The sequence below is a fragment of the Urocitellus parryii genome, unplaced genomic scaffold (genome assembly GCF_045843805.1).
Source record: "Urocitellus parryii isolate mUroPar1 unplaced genomic scaffold, mUroPar1.hap1 Scaffold_355, whole genome shotgun sequence".
Classification (NCBI taxonomy): Eukaryota; Metazoa; Chordata; class Mammalia; order Rodentia; family Sciuridae; genus Urocitellus; species Urocitellus parryii.
Window position 1 is genome coordinate 25,683 of NW_027553211.1, and position 25,682 is coordinate 51,364.

Below are 25,682 nucleotides of genomic sequence, written 5' to 3' on the forward strand. Positions count from 1 at the left end.
GGTTCAGGTTATGTTTAGGGTCAGAGTTAGGGTTCGGGTTCGAGTTAGGGTTCGGGTTAGGGTTAGAGTTAGGGTTAGGGTTAGGGTTAGGGATAGGGTTAGGGTTAGGGTTCGGGTTCAGGTTCGGTTTAGTGTTAGGGTTAGGGTTAGGGTTAGGTTTCCGGATAGGGTTCGGGTTAGGGTTCGGGTTCGGGTTAGAATTAGGTCTAGTTTTGGAGTTAGGGTAAGGATTCGGGTTAGAATTAGGGTTTGGGTTCGGGTTCGGGATAGGTTTAGGGTTAGGGTTCGAGTTCGGGTTATGGTTAGGGTTAGGGTTCGGTTTAGGGTTCCGGTTAGGTTTAGGTTTATGGTTATGTTTAGGGTTCGGGTTCGGGTTAGGGTTTGGGTTAGGGTTAGGGTTCAGTTTCGGGTTCCGGTTAGGGTTAGGGTTCGTGTTAGGATTAGGTTTAGGGTTAAAGTTAGGGTTCAGGTTAGTGTTCGGTTTCAGGTTCGTGTTCGTTTTAGGTTTAGGGTTATGATTAGGGTTTGGGTTAGGGTTATGGTAAGGGTTCGATTTCGGGTTAGGGTTAGGGTTCGGGTTAGTGTTAGGTTTAGGGTTGGTGTTAGGGTTAGGGTTAGGTTTAGGGTTAGGGTTCTGGTTCGGTTTAGGGTTAGGGTTAGGGTTAAGGTTCAGGTTAGGGTTCGGGTTCTGTTTTGGGTTCGGTTTAGGGTTAGGGTTAGGATTCGTGTTGAGGATAGTGTTAGTGTTCGGGTTAGGGTTAGGGTTAGCGTTAGGGTTCGGGTTCAGGTTCGGGTTCGGTTTAGGGTTAGGGTTAGGGTTAGGGTTAGGGTTAGCCTTAGTGTTCGGGTTAGGGTTAGGGTTAGGGTTCGGGTTAGGGTTAGATTGCGGGTTAGGGTGACGGTTAGTGTTAGGGTTAGGTTTAGGGTTAGGGTTAGGTTTAGAGTTAGGGTTCGGGTTCGGAATCGGGTCAGGGTTAGGGTTCGGGTTATGGTTAGGGTTCAGGTTAGGGTTCGGGTTCAGGTTCGTGCTCGTTTTAGGTTTAGTTTTAGGGTTAGGGTTAAGGTTTGGGTTGAAGTTAGGTTTACTGTTAGGGTTAGGGTTAGGGTTTGGGTTAAGGTTAGGGTTCGGGTTCAGGTTCGGGTTCGGTTTAGGTTTAGGGTTAGGGATAGGGTTAGTGTTTGGGTTAGGGTTATGGTTAGGGTTCGAGTTCAGGTTAGGGTTATGGTTCGGGTTAGTGTTAGGGTTAGTGTTAGGGTTAGGGATAGGGTTCTGGTTAGGGTTAGGGTTAGGGTTATGGTTCGGATTAGGGTTAGGGTTAGGGTTAGGGTTTGGGTTAGGGTTAGGGTTAGGTTTAGGATTAGGTTTAGGGTTCGGTTCAGGTTATGGTTAGGGTTAGGGTTAGAGTTCGGGTTAGGTTTAGGGTTCGGGTTACGGTTTTGGTTCGGTTAGGGATAGGTTTAGGGTTAAGGTTAGGGTTCGGTTTCGGGTTAGGGTTAGGGTTCTGGTTATGATTAGGGTTAGGGTTATGGTTCCGGTCGGGTTTGAATAAGGGTTAGGGTTAGCGTTAGGGTTCGGTTTCGGGTTAAGTTTAGGTTTAGGGTTATGGTTCGGATTAGGATTAGGGTTAGGGTTAGGGGTAGGGTTAGGGTAAGTGTTCGGGTTAGGGTTAGGTTAGATGCTATAGTATGCATATTATATTTAAATTAAATATCAAAAAGTACCTATAATATTAGTTTTAAAATCTATAATGCTGATATTATATTAATCATAAATGTCACAAGCAGCTATAATATAAGTATAGGATGCTCTAGTTTCAATATTTTATTAAAATTAAATGTCACAGGAAAGCTATTATATTGGTTTTAAATCTATAATAATGATATTAATTATAAATGTCACAGTACAATTATTATATTAGCTTTGGATACTATAGTATGGCTATCATTCATATCAAAGGTCAAAGTGCAACTGAACACAAAATTAGTTAGGCAGTCAGTAAAGATAGGTAGATTGAGTCAGATCAGATCAAGGAGGCCAATTACAGTTAGTCCCAGATGTTGGAGAGGGATTAAAATGCTAATGCCTTCAGAGCCCTTCCCCCACCCTGATCAAGATAATCTGCCCCTGCTCCAACTTGTTGCTAAGGTAACCTGCCCAGGAATTGTCCTTCCCTAGAGGGAGCTGTAAAAGTTGGTAGTTAATTCACCCTGGGCCTTCTTCCTGCCCAAATGCTCCACTTTGGCCCCTCCACCCCATCTGCTTCTCATCTTTTGGCCATCCCACTGAGCATCTCCTGGGCCTAGTCTTGTATGCAAGAAGGAAAGAGATAAAGGGAAGACAGCAAAAAAACAAAAGAAGCCTAAGACATATAAAAAGGCTCTTGGTGATAGAGAGGTGGGAGGGAAAGGGAGGGAGAAGGGGAATTGCATGAAGATGGAAGGAGACCCTCATCATTACAGGTGAGGAAAAAGAAAAAAAAGAAGTGTGTCACATTAGATTGGGTAGAGAGAAGTGATGGGAGGGGAGGGGGAGAAGAAAGTGTAGCAGAATAAAGTAGACATTATTATTGCTGTATGTATATATTTGACTGCATGACCAATGGGATTCTGCAACCTGTACACTCAGAACAATGAGAAATTATACCCCATCTAATTCAAATGTATGATATGTCAAGATCATTATATTGTCATGTGTAACTAATTAAAACAAATTTAAATAAAATAAAATAAAATAAAATAAATGGCTCTTGGAATTCCAGGATACCAGCTATGGCCCCTTTCTCCCTCCAAGGAGAAGTCTGTTACCCCTTTTTAAATAAATCCTGTTTTATATGCTTGCTTTGGTGTGCTTCTCTAATGTTATATGTCAACATGTTAAGAAGCAGAACTTGTTACTGGTATTACAGCCATTTGATCAGTTTTAGATGTTCTAATATAGATACCATATTAGTATTAAAGGCCAAAGGTAAAAATTATGCCACTTTTAGTTCCTTGAGTATGAATACCATATTAGTATTAAAGTCAACAGGGCAGTTAATATATTAATTTTAGATAAGATTATAGGAATATCATATTAGTTACTAGCCATAAAGCAGATATATTAGTTTAAAGTGCAATAGTAAGGATATAATGTTCATATTAAATGCCACAGGGCATCTATTTATCTGTTTTAGATGCTATAATACGGACAATAAATAAATATGAAAATTGACCAGGAAATTATTATATTGGTCATAGAAATATATACAGATCATAGAAAGAATGGTATATTAATATTAAAAGTCACACTACATCTATTGCATTGGTTTTAGAGGCTATAATATACATATCATATTAGTATTAAACACTACAGGGCAGCTATTATATTAGTTTTAGATGCTATAGTATGTATATCACATTAGTATTCAGGGCCACAGTACAGCTATTACATTAATTTTAGATACTATAGTTTAGATATCTTATCACTGTTAAGGGCCACAGAACAGCTATTATGCCAGTTTTAAAAGGATTTAGTATAGATATTACACTTACATTATAGATCATAATGCAGCTATTATATTAGTTTATAATGCCAAAACACAAATATAATATTAATATCAAAGTCCATAGAATAGTTTTGAAATTAGTTTCAAATGCTATACTATGGATATTATATTAAAACTAAAGGCCAAAGGGCAGATAAAATATTAGTATATGATTCTGTGGTATACATGTTATAACATCTATTAGTATTAAGGACCAAAGTTTACCCATTATATTAGTTTAAGATGTTATTTTATTAATATTACATTAACTCAAAGGCCAGATGTCAGCTATCATATTAGTTTTTATGCTATTCTATGGACATAATATAAATATGAGAGGCCACATGTCAGCTATTACATTAGTTTGAGATAGCAAAGTATGAATATTACATCGATGTTACAGGCCAAAGGGCAGTTATTTTATCAGTTTTAGGTACTAATATGTGAATAGTACACTAGTGTTAAAGGCTACAGAATATATATCATATTAGCTTAGGATTGTATAATATGGATATTAATTAATATAAAAGGTCACACGGCAGCTATTATAGTTATTTTAGATGCTATATTATGAATATTATAGTACTATAAAGACCACAACTTGGATATTTTATTAGTATTAGATGTGAGATATATATATATATATATATATATATATATATATATATATATATATATATATATTAGCTTTAGATAAAATTGTATGGATATTATATTAGTGCTGAAAGCCATAGGGAAGCTATTACTTTAGGATGCTAGAGCATGAATATTTTCGTAATATTAAAGGACATATAACAGATATTATATTAGTTATAGATGTTATAGTGTGGACATCATTTGGTTTTAGAGACCACAAGGCAGCAGTTATAATAATGTTAGTGTCTATAGCTTCTATATGATATCAGTTTTTAAGACCAGATATTTTATCAATTTTAGGTATTGCATTAATGTAAAAGGCCACAAGGCAACTATTGTTTTAGTTTGAGATTCTATACGATGGATATTATGTTAGTAACAAAAGACATATGGAAGCTAACTAATGAGTTTTAGAGGACTCGGTAGGGACATCATATTAATATTAAAGGCCACAGAGCAACTATTACATCAGGTTTAGATGTTAAAATATGGATCTCATATTAGTATTAAAGACCTCAGGATAGCTATATCATTTTTGATGCTATAATGTGAAAAATCATGTTAATATTAAAAGATACACCATAGCTATTATATCAATTTTAGATGCTGCTATGGATATTATATGAATATAAATGGCTACAATGCAGCTGTCCTTTTAGTTTTAGATGCTACAGGGTTGATATTATATTAGTTACAAAAGACATAGGAAAGCTATTAAGCAAGTTTTAGATGACTCAGTAAGGGATATCCTATTGATATTAAATGCCACAGGGCAGCTATTATAATAGTTTTAGTTACTGTAACATGAACTTACATTAATATAATAATCAAGGCCACAGGACAGATATTATATGATTTTAAGATGGCATAGTATAGGGCTGGGGTTGTGGCTCAGAAGTAGAACAACTGCCTATCATGCATGAGGCACTGGGTTTTATCCTCAACACCACGTAAAAATAAAATAAAAACATTATGTCCAACTATAACTAATTTTTTTAAAAAAAATGGCATAGTATAAATGCTATTTTAATATTAAAGGACAAAGGGAAGCTATTATATTAGTATCAAATGCTATAATATGAATATCACATTACTATTTAAGATCAAAGACGTATTACATTAGTTTAAGATGCTTTAGAGTGACTATTATGTTAGATTAAAGACCATGGGTTACATTTTATGTTAGTTTTAGATTCTAGCATAAATATTGTATTAATGTTAAAGGTCCAGAATATCTATTACATCAATTTAAGATGAAATAATATGAATACTACATTATTACTAATTACCAGAGGGCAGCTATTATATTAGCTTCAGATGCTAGAGTATGGATATCATTTTACTAAAAAAGCCTACAGGGCAATTATTACATTTTGGATGATATAGCATGGATATTTTACTATTATATTTAGAATATTATAGGCCAAAATACAGTTATTCTATTATGTTTAGAATGCATATTAGCTACAAAAGCAACTATTATATTAATATTAGATGCTGCCTTATGAATTTCATAATAGTATTAAAGACTCACGGCAGCTATTATATGAGTTTTAGATGCTATAGTACAAATATTATATCATATTAAAGGCCAAAGCACAGCTATTATATTTATTTCAAACAGTATATTATGAATATTTGTATCAAAGTCTACATGGTAACTATCATATTGGTTTTAGATGCTATATTTTGTATATTATCTTAGTGGTAAAGTCCAGTAAAGGCAAACATTATGTTAGTTTTATTTACTGCACTATGCATACCATTAGTATTGAAGGCCACAGAGAAGATATTGCATCACTTTCAGATGCTATTATATGGATATAAGTATTAAAGTCCATAAGAAAGCCATTATATTAGTTTTTGGCTCTATATTATGAATATTATATTGATATGAAGGCCAAAGGATAGTTGTTACTTTAGATGCTATCATGTAGATTTTATTTTAGTATTAAAGGACACAGAGCAGCTATTATATATTCAAAACTGAGTACGATATGTTTATTATATTAATATTAAAGAACCCAGACAGCTATTATATTAGGTTTAGATGCTATACTATGGATAGCATATTATATTAAAGGCCATAAGATATCTAGTATACTAGTGTCAGATCATATGTGATTATTACTAAGGGCACAGGACATGTATTAATATAACATCAATATTATATTAATTATTATGATATTAATATTTAAGGTCACAAGGCACCTATTATATTAGTTAGAGATGGTGGCATATAATTATTACATTGATATTAAGAAATGCATGGCATCTATTATTAGCTTGAGAAGTGATAGAATAGATATACTATTATAAAAAATTATAGCCAGCTATTATGTTAGTACAGAATTCTATAGTGTAGATAGTACACCAATATTAAAGGTCACAGGGCAGCTATTTTATCAGTTTTAGAGTCTATAATATGGATATCACAGTAGTGATATATATGGATATTTCTTTAATGTTAAAGGACACAGGGAATATATATTAGATTATTATTATTAAGTTAGATTACATAAGACAGTATATATTCATTGGTATTAAAAGCCACAGGAGAGCTATTCTGTAAGACTGAGAGGCTATAGTATGAATATCATATTACTGGCACTATTACTTTAGTATCATGTGTTATAGTTTGGATATCATATAAATATACAGGTCACATGGCAACTATTATATAAATTTTAAATTCTATATTATTGATACTATAGTATTTTTTAAAACCACATGGCAGTTATTATATTTTAGATATTATATGTTGGATATCACTAGTATGAAAGATTACAAGAAAGTTAATATATTAGTATATGATGCTGTAGCATGGATATCACATCAACATTAAAGGCTGCAGGGCAGCTATTATATTTATTTAAGTGCTGTATTAGTGATAGTTTATTAATATTAAAGTTCACAAATCAGCCATTATATTAGAATCAGATGCTACAGTATAGTTATCGCATTAATAATAATGTCACATGGTAGGTACTATATTTGTTTAATATGCTATAGTATTGATATTTCATTGATAATGAAGGCAATAGTGCAGCTATTATATTAGCTTTACGCACAATAGTATGCACATGATATTAGCACTAAAAGCCACAGGGCAGTTATTATACTAGTTTTAGAGGCTGTGCTATGGATATATTTAGAATATTATAGGCCAAAATACAGTTATTCTATTATGTTTAGAATGCATATTATAATAACACTAAAGGCCATAGAAGAGCTCTTAGTGCAGATATTACATTGTTATTAAAGACCACAGGAGAGTCACTTTGTTATATATATATATATATGCCAAAGCACAGCTATTATATTTACTTCAAATAGTGTATTATGAATATTAGTATCAAAGTCTACATGGTAACTACATGTTTTAGATGCTATAGTATAGATATTACATTGTTATTAAAGACCACAGGAGAGTCATATATAAATAAAAATATATATAAATATATATATTTATATGGATGTCTTTAGATAAGGGGAATTAGTCATATTTTATTAGTTTTATTACTTTTAGATACTATAGTACTAATATCATTTTATTATTCAATGTCACAGGGCAACTATTACAATAGTTTTAGACTGTATAATATGGAGATCATATTAGCATTAAAGGTCATAGAGCAGAAATTTTATTAGTTTTAGAAGCTATAATATGAACGATATAGTATGGGTAATATATTATTATTAAAGGCCACAGGGTAGCTATTATATTAGTGGTGGACTGTATAGAATAGAGATCATGTAGTATTAAAGGCCATAGGACAGCACTTATATTATTTTTAGAATCTATAATAGGATAATATATTAATTATAATCACCACAGGTGTTATGATTTTATGTGAGGTGTCTCCCAAAGTTCATGTGTGAGACAATGCAAAAAGGTTCAGAGAAGAAATTATGGGGCTTTAAGAGCCTTAACTCAATCGATAAATTAATCTCCTGATTGGATTAATTGAGTGGTGACTGGAGGCAAGTGGGGTGTGACTGGAGGAGATGGGCATTTGGGGTAAGCCTTTGACATATATATTTGTATCCAGCAAGTGGAGATCTATTGAGCTAGTAAGCTAGCTAGATATCTCCTTTCTGATCATCATGAGAGCTGCCTCCCTCTACCACACTCTTTCACCATGATGTACTGTTTCACCTTGAGCTCCAAGGAATGGAACCCACAATAGATTGAGACCTCTGAAACCATGAGCCCTGAAATCACCTTCCTTCCTCTATAACCTTGCTGGTTGGGTCTTTTAGTCAGAGCAGTGAAGAATCTGAATAAAATAAATTAGTACCAAGAAGAGGAGTCACTGCTGTGACTAACCTCACCATATGGTTCAGAAGCTTTTGGAGCTCTTTTGAAATTGGTGCAAGAAATTTTGAGATGCTCAACAGTGCAAGCTGCAAATGGTTTAAACTATTGTAAGCAGAACTTAGTGGCCAATTGTTGTGGGAGCTCAGAAGACCAGAATGCCAATGGGACCAAGAACAGTGAAGACAGGGCTTGAGAGGGCTCAGAGGAGGATACTATTGGTAAGTGGGCTAGAGGCCATTAATGTTATGTTCTGGCTGAGAAGTTGTCTGCATTTTGCTTATGTCCCGAGACTTTCTGTGAGGCTGATTTTAAAAGTGATACCCATCTTAACCTGGCAGAAGAAATGTCTAGGCAGCACAGAATTCAGGAAGTGGCATGGGTATTGTTGGTGGCTTTTAGCCAAGTTTATTTTGACATTCAGAAGCAGAAAGCAGAACAAATTTGAAAAACATGAACTTGAAAGATGGGAATAAAACTGGGACCAAGGAAGTTGCAGTTTTGAAAGACTTTACCATTACTACTGAAATGCTAAAGACTTTGCCCACAGACAATAAAAAAGATGGCTTGAGGGCATCTCAGGAGCTAGCAAGACCACACCCAACTCAGGCCCAAGGGAGTAAAAGTGAAAATTCTCTTGGAGACCAATGGGGAATCCTTCTTCTTCTTCTTTTTTTTTTAAAGAGAGAGGGAGAGAGAGAGAGAATTTTAATATTTATTTTTTTAGTCTTCGGCAGACACAACATCTTTGTTTGTATGTGGTGCTGAGGATGGAACACGGGCCGCAGGCCATGCGAGCACGCTACTGCTTGAGCCACATCCTCAGCCCTGGGGAATCCTTCTTGCACAAGGGGGCCTAGAAAGTTTTTTCAACATGCTTCCACCAGACACTCTGAGGCTGTTGCATCCAAGGTTCCTGAAGGCTTTACCACTTATTGCTTTGAATGGCAATAGACATTGGCACCAACCACGTGGTGCTAGTTCTGCAGGAATACAGGATGCTGGAATTAGGAGGTCATAGAAATTTCCACCAAGATTTCAAAGGAAGGCCTGGGAGATCAGGCAAAGTGCAGCAGGGTTGGAGTCCATGCAGGCAGCCCCTGAGAGGGCCAAGTGTGGAGGTGTGAAACCCCCAAGATTAAGAAATGCCAGTAATGTGGGACACCATCCTAAGAGAGCTGCAGGAATCAAGCAGAGACAAGCCAACAGAAAGCCACTTGGCTACAAACCACAAGGCCACAGGGGCAGATCTACACAAGCCCTTTGGAGAGAACATCATGATGCTATGAGCTCCAGATGCCAATCACAGAACTACAGAACTTGTTTTCCCAGCTGGATTTCAGTCTTTGTTCTTATCCCTTTTTTCTATGCCCCAATTTTTCTGAATGGAAATGTTTGCTCTGTACCATTATATATTGGATACTTGTAAATTGCTTTTAATTTTATGGGAGCTCAAAATGCAATATTGCCTTAACTTTGGACTTGAAATTTGAGCAATATTGGAACTGTTGAAACTATGGGGACTCTTAGGAATGAATTATGTATTCATGTATAAAACAATGCAAGAAGTTTCAGAGATTGGGTTGTAATAGTCTTAACACAATCAGTAAATTAATCACCTGATGGGATTGATTGAGTGGTAACTTAAGGCCAGTGAGTTGTGGCTGGAGAACTTTGGCATTGGAAACATGTCTTTGGGGATATATTTGTATCTGGCAAGTGGAGATCTCTTTCTCTGTCTCTGATTTCTGATCATCATGAGAGCTGCTTTCCTCCACCACACTCTTCGACCATGATGTCCTGCCTCATCCTGAAAGACAAGGAATGGATACAGCTGTCTGTGGACTGAGAACTCTGAAACTGTGAGCCTCCAAATGAACCTTTCCTCTTCTACAATTGTGCTTTTGGTTACAGCAATGAAAAAAGATGACTAAAACAAGAGGGCTCTATTTTGTTAGTCTTGGATATGACATGTAGAAGTCATATTAGTATCAAAGGCCACAGGGCAGCCATTATATAAGTTTATATGTCACAGTTTGTATATTCTATTAATATTAAAAGCTACATGGCAGATATTATGTAAATTTTAGAGGCCAAAAGTATGGATAATATTAATATGAATATTAAAGGCCACAGGCAGCTATTAGTTTTTTTATTCTATACTATGTATATCACATTAGTATTAAAAGTAGCCATTATATTAGTTTTCAAGCCACAGTATGAATATTATATTAACATTAAAGCCATGTGGCAGCTATTATATTAGTTTCAGAGCAAAAGTATGGGTATTATGTTAATATTAAAGGTCTCAGGTCAATTGTTATACTAGTTTTAGAGATTAAAGATTGGCTTTAATATTGAAGTCCACAGTAGAGCTATTATATTAATTTTCAATGCTATAGTGTGGATAAAATATTAGTACTAAAGGCCACAGGGAAGATATAAAATTAGTTTTAGATGCAATAGTATGGATATTCCTGTAACATAGAAAGTGACAGAGAAGCTATTGTATAAATTGTAGAAAGTATAGTATAGACATTATAATAATATTAAATATTAAAGGCTAGAGGTCATCAATAAGACAAGTATTATATTGGTATTACATGCTTCACTATGGATATCAAATTAATAATAAGGCCACAAATCAGCTACTACATTCATTTTAGATGCTATGTATGGATATTATATTAGAGTTAAAAGCCACAGTGCAGCTATGATATCAGGTTTTGATATTGTGCTATGGATATAGTAACAAGGCACAAGGCAGTATTACATTAGTTGTATATGCTCTAGTATGGATATTATATTACTATTAAAGGCCATTGAACAAATATTATGTCAGATTTAGATGATACAGTATACATATTAATTTTTGATGCTATAATACCTATTTATGATACTAACATCCTATTAGCTTTAAAAGCCACAGTACAGATATTATATTAATTTTAGATACTAAATAAAAATGTTACATGAATATTAATATATTAGTATCAGATGCTACACTATGAATAGCACAAATAAAAGAAAAAGTGTAGCTATCATTTAGTTTTAGATATTCTAGCAGGATATCAAAGTAATATTAAAGGACACAGGATTAATTATTATATTAGCTTTAGATACTATGTAATAAATATTATATTAGTATTACTTGCCACAGGTCAAATATTATATTCATTTCAGATGCCATGGTATTAATATCAAATTCATGCCAAGGCCTCAGTGCAGCTATTGCATTAGTTGTAGATGCTATTTTATGGGCATCATATTAGCATGAAAGCAACATTGAGGCAATTACATTGGTTCTGGAGGCCACACTGTGGATATCATATTAATGTTAAAGGCCATAGAAAATGTATTTGGATATTATGTTAATAATAAAGGAAAGAGGTCAGTGATTTAATTCGTTTTAGTTGCTATAGTATCTACATCATATTAACATGAAAGTTCACAGGGCAGCTATTATGTCAGTATTAGACACCCTACTAAAGATGCTATATTAATGTTTAAAGCCACAGGGGACTAGTATATCAATTTTAATGCTATTGTATAGGTATCATGTTGATATTAAAGATCATAGGGCAGCTATCATATTAGTATTAGATACTATAGTATAGATATTATATTAAAATTAAAGGTCACAGGGCACTTGTTACATTAACTTTAAAATCTATAATACCTGTATTATATAAATTGTAAATTTCATAGGAAACTATGACATTAGTTGTGGATACTATGGTATGAATATCATGTTAGTACCAAAGGCCATGAGACAGCCATTATATTAGATTATAGGCCACAGTGTATGTATTATATTAATATTAAAGGCCACATGGCTGCTACTATGTTAGTTTTGTAGGCCAAATAATGCATATTATATTAATATTAAATGCTACAGGGCAGTTGTTATTTTAGTTTTATGGCTAAAGTATGGATATCATATTCATATTAGGGTTAGATGGAAACAGGCCATTTTTATATTGGTTTTAGAAGCTGTAATGTGGATATCATATTAATATTAAATACCAAAGAACAAACAATATATTAGCTATAGAAGCTATAATATAGATAACATAATAGTCTTTAAGGCTACAGGGCAGATATTTTATTAGTTTCAGCTGCCACAGTGTTGATACTGTATTAGTATTGAAGGCAACTGAACAGCCATTATATTCATGCTAGTGCCACACTATCTATATCATTTTAGTATAAAAGGCCACAGCACAGCACTTACATCAATTTTATATGCTACAATATGAATATCATGTTAGTATTAAATGCCACAGGGCAGATTTATATTAAATTTTGATGCTATAATTATAGATGTATTAGTAATGAAGGCCACAAAGCACCTACTATATCAGTTTTAGATGCTAGGTTTAGATACTGGATTAGTATTAAAAGGACACCAGGCAGCTATTATTTCAGTTTTAGAGGCCACCATATGGATATCATGTTAATATTAAACCCACAGCAAATCTATCAGTTTTTGATATTCTTATATGGATACCATATCAGCATTAAATGCCACAGGCAGCTATCACATGAGTTTTATATGCTATAATATGAATATCATGAGTACTAAAGGCCATAAGGCAGCTGTTCTTTCAGTTTTAGATGCTATAGTATTAATACCTTATTATTATAGGCCACAGGGCAGCTATTATATTAGTTTTGTATGCTACATTAGTATTAAAGGTCACATAGTAGATATTACATAAGATTTAGTTGCTATTTTATGGATGCCATATTAGTACTAAGAGCACAGGACAGGGAGTATATTAGTTTTAAGATTCTGTAGTAGGAATGCTACATTGATATTGAAGGCCAGAAGAGATCTATTATATTTCTGTATGGATATAATATTAATATAGAAGGCCACGGGCAAGTTATTCTAATGTTAGAAGAAGTCACAATATGTATGTATGTATATTAATATATTAATAATATTAAAGGCCACAAGAAAGCTATCATATTAGTTTAAGATATTATATTATAGAGGCTGGGTTTGCAGCTCAGTGGTAGAGCACTTACCTAGCACATGTGCAGCACTGGGTTTGATCGTCAGCACCACATAAATATAAAAAAATAAAACAAAGGTCTTGTGTTCATCTACAACTAAGAAAAATATTTTAAAATTTAAAAGATGTTATAGTATGGATTTCCATTAATAGTAAGGGCCACAGGGCAGATATTATATAAGTATCAGTTGTAGTAGTATGGACATTACATTAATATTAATCGTCACAGGCAGGTATTATATTCATATTTGATGGTTTACTATGCATATTACATTAGTATGCAAAACCAATGGGCAATTATTGTATCAGTTTGAGACACTATAGTATGCTCAATTATACTAATATTAAAGGCCCCAGGGTAGATATTATATTAGGTACAGATACAGTTGTATTGAATATATATAGTATATATAGTATATATAATATATATAGTATATATATTACATTTATAATATTATTGCATTAATATTAATGGCCACCAGGCAGGTTTTATATTAATTTTACATGCTATAGTATAAATATCAATTAATAATGAAGCCACTGGGTACTTATTATATTAGTATTTGATTCACTAATATAGAATGTCATATTAATATTAAAAGCCACAGGACATATATTAGTTTAAGATGCTATTTAGTTTAAGATGTTCAATTAATACTAAAGTTCACAGACCATCTATTATATTAGTTTAAGATGCTATATTAAGGATATTACTTTAGTATTGAAAACTCAGTGTAACTATATTATAGCTTGAGCTCAATAATGAATATCATTTACCACAAAAAAACTACATGGACTATTACATTAGTTTTCAAAGTTATGACAAGGATTTATATTAACATTAAAGGCCACAGGGCAGCTATTAATTTTGCATGCTATAGTATGGATATTATTGAGTATTAAAGACATAGAACAGCTATTAAATTAGTTTTACATGCTATAGAATTGCTATTACATCGAATTTAAAGGCCACAGAACAGCTATTATATTTATTTTAGATGCTATTATATAAATATTATATTATTTTAAGGGCATCTAAATATGAGTATGGGTATCATATTAGGATCAAAAGCCATAGAGAAACTATAATATTAGTTTTAAATGCTATAATATGAATATTATATTAGAACTAAAGGGCTCAGGGCAGCTATTTTATCACTCTAAGATGATAAGAGTATGGTATTACATTAATATTAAATACTCCAGTACTACTTGTATTATTTTTATATGACACAATATGGATAACATTCTAGTATTAGATTTCACAAGGGATTTATCGTATTATTTTAGATGCTATGTGTGGGTACCATATAAGCACTAAAGGCCATAGTGAGCAATTATATTTGCTTTATTTTATTTTAAGATAGAGAGACAGATAGAATTTTTCAATATTTATTTTTTAGTTCTCAGCAGACACAACATCTTTATTTTATTTTATGTGGTGCTGAGGATTGAACCCAGTGCCCCGCGCATGCCAGGCAAGCACGTTACTGCTTGAGCCACATCCCCGACCCACTAGCTTTATGTTTTATATTATGAATAACATGTGAATACTAAATGCCGCAGGACAGCTTTTATGTTAGTTTTAGATGTTATAGGATGGATATTGTATTACGATGAAAGGCTACTGTAGAGGAATTATATTAGTTTTAAAAATGATATTATAGCTATAATATTAATATTAAACTGCATAGGTCAGTTATTTTATTAGTTTTAGATGCTACATTATGAATATTAGTGTCAAAAGGCCACAGGGCAGGTATTATTTCAGATTTAGAGGCCACAATATTGATATTTTATTAATAACCACAGGAAGCTATTTTATTAATTTTAGATGCTATAGTACAGAAATTAGTATAAGGATCAGATGGCAGATATTAGATTTAGATGATCTCTAGTGTGTATTTCATATTAATATTAAATGTTATAGGGCAACTATTATATCAGCTTCAGATGGTATAGTTTGTGCATCATATAACTTAAGGCAATTAAGCAGATATTGTTAATTTTAGATGCTATAAAGATATCATAGTAGTACTAAAGGCCACAGATCAACCATTATATATTAGCATTTGGTGTTATACTGTGGATATATATTAATATTGAAGGTCACATGACAGCCATTGTATTAGTACTATGGGCCACAGTATATTTATTTTATTAATATTAACATCTACAAAAAGTTAGTTTAGGTGTGTGATACTATGGATTTTACATTAATAATAAAGACCAAATTGCAGCTATTACATTACTTTTAGATGCTGTTTTATGGATACCATATTAGTATTAAAGCCTAAAGGGCAATGATTATGTCAGTTTTAGTTGTTTTAGGTTGGATATTATATTAGTATTAAAGAAGACAGGGCAGCTATTATATTCATTTCAGATGCTATATAATATGGTCATTATTATTAAAAGCTTTTTGGCAACTATTAGGTTAATTTTTGAGCCCATAATATGTATATCATGTTAGAATTAAAGGCCACAAGGCAGTTATTATATTCTATTTTTATGTTATAGTTTGTTTATTTTATTAGTACTAATGTCCTCAGGGAACTTATTACAATAATTTGAGATGTTATAGTGAGGATAAAATAATAATACTAAATCTATAGGTAGCTAATATAACAATTTTCAATGCTATCTTATAATATTAGTATTCAAGGTCATGGGGTGGCTAATATAACAGTTTTACATGCTATAAGATAGATATGATATTAGTGTTAAAGGCCACAATGAAGTTACTGCATCAGTATTACCTAATAATGTGGATAAGATATTAGTATTAAAAGATACAGGGCAAATATTATATCAGTTTTAAATATTATAGTACAATATCATATTAGCATTAAAGGCCACACAGGACAGCTCTTACATCAGTTCTGGATGCTCTAGAATAGATATGATAGTAGTATTAAAGGCCACAAGGCAATTATTATGCCAATTTTAATTGCTACTGTGTGTATATTTTATGAGTATTAAAGGTCACGGGATGCTTTTCTATCAATTTTAGATGTGAAAGTAAGGATATTATTTTAATATTAAAAGCCACATGGAAGCTACTATATTAGTCTTATAGGTATTATATAGATGTTATATCAATATTACATGTCACAAGGTAGCTATTATATTCATTTTATATGTCCTAGTATCGATGTTATATTAAAATGTAAGAGCATGTGAATACCATATTAGTGTTAAAGGCCATAAAGCAGATATTATAGGAATTTCAGGTAAAATTTTATGGATATCATTTTGGTACTAATGGTACTAATGAAAAATATTATATTAATGTTGGATGTTATAATACAAATATCATAGTAGTATTCAAAGCCACAGGACAGCTATTATATTAGTTTTAGATGCTATAGTATGGATATTATATTAATATTAAAGACCATATGGAGCTATTATAATAGCTTTGGAGCCACAGTATGGGTATAATACTAATATTAAATATACCATTTTAGTTATTATATCAGCTTTAGATGCCACAATATGGATATTATATTAAAGTTCACAGGGGAGTTATTATATCAGTTTTGGTTCCATAGTACAGATGATAATATATTAGTATTAAAAGACCACAAGGCAGCTGTTATTTCACTTTTAGAGGCCACATGATTGATATTATATTCATATTAAAGGCCATAGGACAGCTATTATATTAGTTGTAGTTACTATACTATGAATATCATCATAGTATTAAAGGACATAGTGCAGGTATTATATTAGTTTTGGATGCTATAGTATTGATATCATAATAGTATTAAACTAATTTTGGATACTATACTATGGATATTATATTAGTACAAAGAGCCAAAACGCCACTATTATATTATTTCTGGATAGTATAGTATTATTTTAGTTAGGTTTTTTACCTTTGAATCTCAAATTTCTGACAAGAACATTTTTAGAGAATGAAAATTTTATTTGGCACTCACAGTTTCCAAGGTTTCAGCCCATAAAAGGCCAACTCCATCGTTGTGGAGGTGGAAAGCCACTCAGAATGTGGCAAACAGGAAGCAGATACAGAAATCTGCTCATCAGGAACAAATACACCTCAAAAGAATGCCCCCAGTGAACCACCTCCTCCAGCCACACACTACCTTACTACAGTTTCCACCCACTTAAACCCTCAGTGGATTAATGGACTGATTGGGTTAAGGCTCTCATAACCCAATCATTTCATGTCTAAACTTTCTTGCATTTTTTTACACATGACATTTTGAGTGACATCTCATATCTAAACCATAATATTCTGCTCCCAGCCCTCAAAAGTCCATGCTCATCTCACAATGCAAAATACATTGAGTCCATTGCCAAGAGTCTAGATGTTCTTCAGTTTCAGAATTCCCCCAAAGTCCAATTCCAAAGTCTCTTCTGAGATTCAAAACAAAATCACAGCATGAAAACCCCTGTAAAAATCAATACACACACACACACACACACACACACACACACACACATTCAATATATAATGGCACAGAGTAAACATTTCCATCCTACAAGGGAGAAATAGGGGCATAGAGAGAGGCACGGAACAAAAGCAAGACCAAAATCCAGCTGGGCAAACAAAACCTGTATTTTCACATCTAGCATCTAAGGCATATGGCATTGTGATATTCTATCCTAAGTGCCTGGGTAACTCCACTCCTATGGTTTTGTTAGTAGCAGTCTATGTGGCCTCTTCTTGGCCTGTCTCTGCTCAATTCCTTGAGTTTCCTTGGCAGATGTTCCATGATACTTGTATCCCTTAATCTCAGAGATCTCCAATGCAGTTTCAGCTTCCTTCTCATTAATTCATTCATCAACCTCTCAGGGGCTACCTGCAGAGTCTCCAACCCTGTTACACTTTGCCTGGTCTCCCAGGTTTTCCTTTGACATCTCCATGGATGCCTCTATGACCCCCTTAGTCCAGCGTCTTTCAACCCTACAGAACTAGCACCACATGGTTGATGCCAAGTTCCCACCATGTCAAGCAGTAGTCAAGCCTCCTGAGACCATGGTTTCAGCAGCCTGGAGGTGCCTGAGCCTCTAAGCATGGTGAAACAACTTCCTGGGCTCCTTCTGCAAACAAGATGAGGATGGTCTTGCAGATTCCTGAGATGCCTTCAGGCCAACTTTCCTGTTGTCTCTGAGTAAAATATTTAGCATATCTTTTGTGGTTCTAATTTCTTTAACAACCACAACTTCCTTTGTTAGCCTCAGTTTGCCTCACACTTTTCTGGCAAAACTGCAAGTTATGATGATATACCTAGCCTAGTTATCTCATTAGATTAGAAGCCAGCTTGTCACAAGTTATGAAGGATTCATTTCTGTTTTCTGTAAAAATATCAGGATGCCTGTATGGCCTGGCCATTAGTTGGTGTTGTAAAGCTGATTGGAATGCCTGCCCAGTGCCCTGAACTCACCCAGGTCCGGTTTTCCCTGACCATATAACAACCCTTTCCTAAACCTTAGTGATGCCTCATAAATTCTGGCCCTCCCTGGCCAGATAACGACCCTCTCTGAGTCTCTAAGATCTCCATAAATTCTGATGCCGGGGCCAGCAAAAATGTAAACTTGTGTTATGCTCTTCAGAATGTTGTTATCTGTAACCCCCCCCCCTTTGTGTAACTTTTTGGGCTATAAAACTGGGCCACAAAGAAGCCTCAGGGCTGTCCTTGGCTCCCACGATTTTGAGGGGCAAGGCAGCCCGGCCGGTCGAAATAATAAGCTTGCTTTAATTTGATTTTAATTGGAGTCAGTGGTCTTTTCTTGCGTTGTGGTCTAACATTTTGGAGTTCCCCAGCGAGATGACCCTGCCCGACCAGACCACAAGAGCAGACTGCTGGAAATTCTGAAGCCGGCCTTTGCTCCAGGGCTCCGTGCTGGAGAGCCACTCTAGGGGGTGCGCAACTTGAGATGTTCCAAGGCCTTGGAGTGAGCCTTTGGTCCAGGAGCACTGCAGTGAACTGCTGCACTAAAACTATCAGCAAGCACCTGGGGGAGGAGGCCTCCATAGGTAAGTGGCGCCTTTAAAACATCTGGTATCCGGTTAAGGGAGATCTCTTCTGATGACAGAGAGGTGGCCTGGCGAGGCTCACATATACTCCTGTCCGGACAGTAACGAGAAATCGTTCTGTCTTCTGTTCTGTTCTGTAGGGAATTCCTCTGGAAGGGTAGAGAGGTGCCGACGGGCACGCACGCACTCCTACCCCGGAGCTTTAGCAAGACGTTGCATTGCTCCTCTGTTTTTCTGTTTCGGCGCTGGGTTTCTGTTTTCTTGTGTTTTGTTCTGTGTCCTATACGTTTGTTGTTTGTTTGTTTTTGTGCGTTTTGTTGTGTGATTTCTGTGGTAAAAACTTAAGGATATTGGATGTGAAAATGGGTAATAAAGCAAGTAAGCCTGACACCCCTTTGGACTGTGTTTTAAAGAACTGTGATGAACTTTACCCCCCTTTGTTAAGCAGGATGAGAGAAGCCCCTAGCTGGCTGCTTGAAGCACCTCCAGTGCAGAGGGCAATGCCTGCTGGGGACCTAAGAACTGAGTATCTCCCAGGTTAACAAGTGAACCTCCTTTAAAACCCCTTGTCCCTCCAGATCAAGAGAGTCACAACCTTTGGGCAGAGTCCCCGGTGTTTCTCCTTTGTTAGTAAAGCAATAAAACTCCCTTTTTCTTTTTCTCAAAACCCTGTCCTCATTATTAAATTGGCATTAATTGGCTCTAAGGTCAGGAATCGAACATTCAGTTACAAATTTTGATACCACCGCCCCCCCCTGAACTTTTTGAGAACCGACTACTGAAATGTTAAGAGATGGAGTGTGCTTGAGGTGGAATCCTGTAAGTAATAGGAGGGACTGAGGGACTCCCAGCAGCTGCCGAAGCCCTGTTGCTTCGGGGATTCCTTCCTTCTTTCCCTGCACTATAAGGATTATGCCACCTCTATCTTCTTGAAAAGAGAAAAAGAAAAAGGAGACACTTAATGCAGTAAAGTCGCCATGGAGACCCTTGATTTTATATTTCAGGTTGCCCCTCTGTGAAAATATCTGGTCCCCTTGTGGGGACATCTATGGTGCCACTGGTGTAGGAGATTTTTCTCTTATCTGCTCTGTTTTAAAGGTTTCTGTCTGTCAGCCATAGTCTGGAGCTCCTCTCTATCTGTCCTGTGTCTCTGTTTCTGGCCCTTTAAGACATGTGCAATAGTGTGTTGATATTATAAATTGTTTCTTGGGAATGATCTTGGCTGAATGTGTGTCTAAAAGATGATGTTTTATTGTAACAATGTGGTATCTGAATGGGTTTTTGATGCATTGCATAATGCTGCAGTTAAAAGTTGGGTTTAGGTAATTGTTTAGTTTATGATTTCAGATCATTCATGCCAGAGAACTTAAATACTTAGGATGGAAAACTAAAGAACTCTACTTCCAAGTTGGCAAGTAACTTCCTAAGCATTCAGTCTTTTTTTCACCAATTTTGAATTGGGTAGCCTGGGAAAATGTTACTGTGTGTACCAGTGCATTAATTTGGACAAGGATAGTAAATCATAGTATGGTATCTGTTGACAAAACAAGATGTAAAGATATAAAATTTTGTGAATTGTATCTTAAACTTGTATCATAATTTTCAACATTCGAACCTGAAAATTATGAGTTATAGTTAAAATGCCTTAGGCCTGAGGTGTCTGCTCAGAATAGCAGTTTTTCCCTGCTCCTTCAGACCTCAGCCAGGACTTATGTTGAAATGCAAATGAAAGAAGCCTGCAAGCTCAGTAGGAGACTAATCTGAGACCTAAGGAAAAAAAAAAGTAAATTGTATGGTATTTACTAATTACTGGCCAGTCATTTTTACTAGGACTCTTGTTTTTTTCCTTAGATTCTGTATTTTTTTGAGCTCATGATTTTGACCCTACAGACCTAGGTTAATGTTTTTCTGATCAGTCCTATCTTTGACCAACTGTGGAGTTTTTGAAACATTGCAATGGAGATTTCACCTGCGAAAAGTTACTAAGGCCTTTACTATTGTTATGTGTGCACACTTGTGTTATGTGTTATATGTCTATATATACATATGTCCATATATCATATATATGATATACAAATTAACATATATAAGGAGCGCTCATAAAAAACAAATTAAAAAAAATGGATCCAAAGATCTTTAATTCATGTGATTTAAATGGTTCAATTTAAATTGGATAAACAGATAAAAATAAATGTCTTTAAAATTTAAGCTTACAAGTTTTTCTAGGTGTTCAAAAAACTCATAAAATATTAATGTCTATAAAATGTCTAATATGCCTTGGTTCTAGGACTTTTCCTTCAACCAAAAAAAAAATGGTTTACACTGTTCAACACATTTGTCTAATATTTTGATAAAATAAGTAAAGTAAATTTGGTATGGGATTACTCATTCATGAGTACTTTTGTTAGATATCTGATTGATTTACTAAGGTCTGTATAAGATTGTACTAAGGTCTGTATAAGATTGTAAAAATCAGTCATGTGTTAAAGAGACAAAAATTTGTTAAAACATAAGTTTTACCAATAACATTGTGTTTATTAAGTTTTATTTTTTTCCTAGAGCAAGCAACCATAAAAATTAAACAACTGGTTAAATAAGAACTGTTATTTTAGAGCATTGTACTGCCATTTCTTTAAAAGCTAAACTTGGTTAATGTAGAAACATCAATGTAATTGTGATGCTATTAATGTGCTCATATCTTCCAGGTATACAAGTCTGTAAGGTAGAAACTTTGAAAGAGCATTATATCAAGCTGATGTTCAGAAGTTGTATGGTAAAAAAATATATTGGGGATTTATTTACCTGTTATCAATAAGATATGTAAAGTTTTGTTACTTCTTACATTGGGGAACAATTTAAATGTATTTTTAAGTTAATGAGAGCCTAATCTATGTAAAGGTTAAAAACCTTCAGCCTTTCTTTAATTCATGTTTTAAATGTGATATCATATGGTGTTAGCTAATGTTCATGTGACCTCAAACAATTTATGTAAACTTTGTAAAATGATAATTAAAAATACAAAGATCAGCTTTAGAACTAAAACACTTAAGATTTATAAAGAGCCCTGCCTTACCTGAGATGAGGCTCTGTGTCTCATCTTACTACATGTGAGAATGAGTATGAAAACAACAGTAGGCCAGATTTTAGTTCATTTAAAGTTATGTTCAGAAGTTTGTTTTTTTGTTGTTTTTTTCTGTCAAGATTACTAGGATCTCAAACAGGGGATATAATGTATAACTCAGCCAAAAATTTAGGGTAGCTGTTACACAAACTGTTTTTAACTCTTGTTAATTTTATTTTGTAATTTCCTTATAAGTGATCTAAATATTCCCTGTTAGTGTTTTACAGAAGTGTTGCTTTAAGAACACAACGTGGGTTAGTTTGAGATAATAAGCCATCACCTACAAGATAGATGGGATAATACAGATCCCAATTAATAAAAAGATGAATAATTATAAAGTTATAGACATTAAAGCCCAGTACTCTTAATATAAGGCTGTTAAAATTTATTTGCTGGATGTTTAAGTTTTTAAATTAAAGTTAAATTAAAAGGGCCAGAAAAATCAATATTTGGCTCTTGCCCTCTGAGTCAGTCTGAATCCAGGGAACAGGGGACTTCTCTAAAGAGCTTTGCAACTCTGGGCCACATAACCTCCCGATCAGGGAGACTAATGAGACCACTGGAGAACAGAAGCCAATCAGTGCATTTGCTATGAAGAGTAGAGTCATCAGAGAAGGGAGACATCCCTGATGCTTCCGAGGGAAGCGACATGGTCAAGCAAGACCTAGACCCATCCTAGCGCAAATGGCACTAGCAGAACTGAGAAGTTTCCCCAGGAATGACTCCCATAAAAGCTCAGCTGACTGTTAACAATAGATAGAAACAAAAGTCAGTTTGACTGCTTCATCTTAAATACTTAGCAAAGACATTAAAACCAAAATACAGCCATTCCTGGGCATTTTAAATAATAATAATAATAATAATAATAATAATAATAATAATAATAATAATTTAAGGTATACACTTTATGTTAGCCTTCCAAAATAAGTAAGACTGGAGGCTACAAAGAAGGATTCTCAGACAGAAATGCCTGATAACTATAAAAAGAGACTATCAAGAGGAGCTGCCAGAGACAGAAGTTTTTAGTTTAAGGCCTACAGATATTCCTAACCTACACAGGTAGGCTTCCTTTTTTGCTAGTATGATTATCCAGCCCTGAGTAACAGAATTAAAGGTTTCTCTATTAGACACAGAGCTCATACTAGTAAAAGAATTTTGCAAGATCAGATGACATTAAATTATTAAACTGTATCTTATGGGGAAGGACATCTGTAACACTAAAAGTTAAATGTTATGCTTATAGTCCTGATAACTGGGAAGGTTAAAGCCTGGTGAGGGAACTTCTATACAGTGACATGTTCCAGCTGCTGCAACATTACTCAGTACTCAGTACTCATGGTTTTTGTTTCTCTCATAGAAGCACCCATACCCAGATGTGACTTTACAACCTGTTCCTCCCCAACCAGACTTCAAACCAAACCGACTTCTAAAAGACAACTCATGTCCCTCACGCCATGCCCCCTCAGGTCACCCTCTCTCAGCTCAGAAGAAGCCAAAATGAGTGACGCCTCTCTTCTTACAACAATGGAGCCAAAAATAAATAGATTAACAATATAAGTAATTAATTAAGTCAGGTAAAATCAGGGAGACCGGTTTTGGGTGAGTTCTAAAAATTTGGAGACTGTTACCTGAAGGATTAAAATTCCCTCAGTGCTCTTCCCCTCCTTATCAAAGATTTGAAAGGGACACATCAGAAAAGGGGGGAATGATATACCTAGCCTAGTTATCTCATTAGATTAGAAGCCAGCTTGTCACAAGTTATGAAGGATTCATTTCTGTTTTCTGTAAAAATATCAGGATGTCTGTATGGCCTGGCCATTAGTTGATGTTGTAAAGCTGACTGGAATGCCTGCCCGTGCCCTGAACTCACCCAGGTCCGGTTTTCCCTGACCATATAACAACCCTTTCCTAAACCTTAGTGATGCCTCATAAATTCTGGCCCTCCCTGGCCAGATAACGACCCTCTCTGAGTCTCTAAGATCTCCATAAATTCTGATGCCGGGGCCAGCAAAAATGTAAACTTGTGTTATGCTCTTCAGAATGTTGTTATCTGTAACCCCCCCCCCCTTTGTGTAACTTTTTGGGCTATAAAACTGGGCCACAAAGAAGCCTCGGGGCTGTCCTTGGCTCCCACGATTTTGAGGGGCAAGGCAGCCCGGCCGGTCGAAATAATAAGCTTGCTTTAATTTGATTTTAATTGGAGTCAGTGGTCTTTTCTTGCGTCGTGGTCTAACAATGATCCTGATTATCACAGTAAATTTGGACAAAAGTTGCCAGCAATATTTTTGTCATTGCCTAAATGCTTTGCTGCCTTGAAATTACCACCCACCAGATTACTTACACTATCACCTTTGAATTCAGCCTCCCAGAAAGTCTCAGTACAAACCAATATATACACAACTTCTTAGCCAAAATTTAACAAGAATGGCCTCTCATTCTATTTCCAATAGAGTTCTCTTCTGAAACCTCACAAGTCCAGTCTTTACTATCTGTACTCCAATTAGCATTACAGACTTCTGGGCTCCCACCAGAACCCCCCATTAAAATCCACCTACAACATTCTAAAGATTCAGCTTGCATCTCTAAACTTTTCAAAATTTCTTCCCCCCAAAAAACAGCATCCAGGCTTCTGAACACCATGTGACCATGTGCTGTTATTCAGAGCAATTAATTCACTCTAGGTACCACCTTGTATTTTAGTTAGCTTTTTCTGCCACTATGATGAAAAGACCTGATAAGAAAAACTTTAGAGGAGGAAAAGTTTATTAGGTGTTCATAGTTTCAGAGGCCTCAGTCCAAATATGACCAACTGCATTGTTCTTGGCCCAAGGTAAGGCAAACATGATCATGGCCAAAGGGTATGAAAGAAGCTGCTCAGGGCATGGCAAAGAAGAAGAAAGAGATCCCTGCTCACAAAGAACAAAACATAAACCCCAAAGGCATGTCCCCAGTGACCCATCTCTCCAGCCACACCCTAAATTTACACCCATCCTAAATTAATAGCCTCTGGTTAAAAACCACTTAATCCCAATATGTGAGTTAATGCACTAATTAG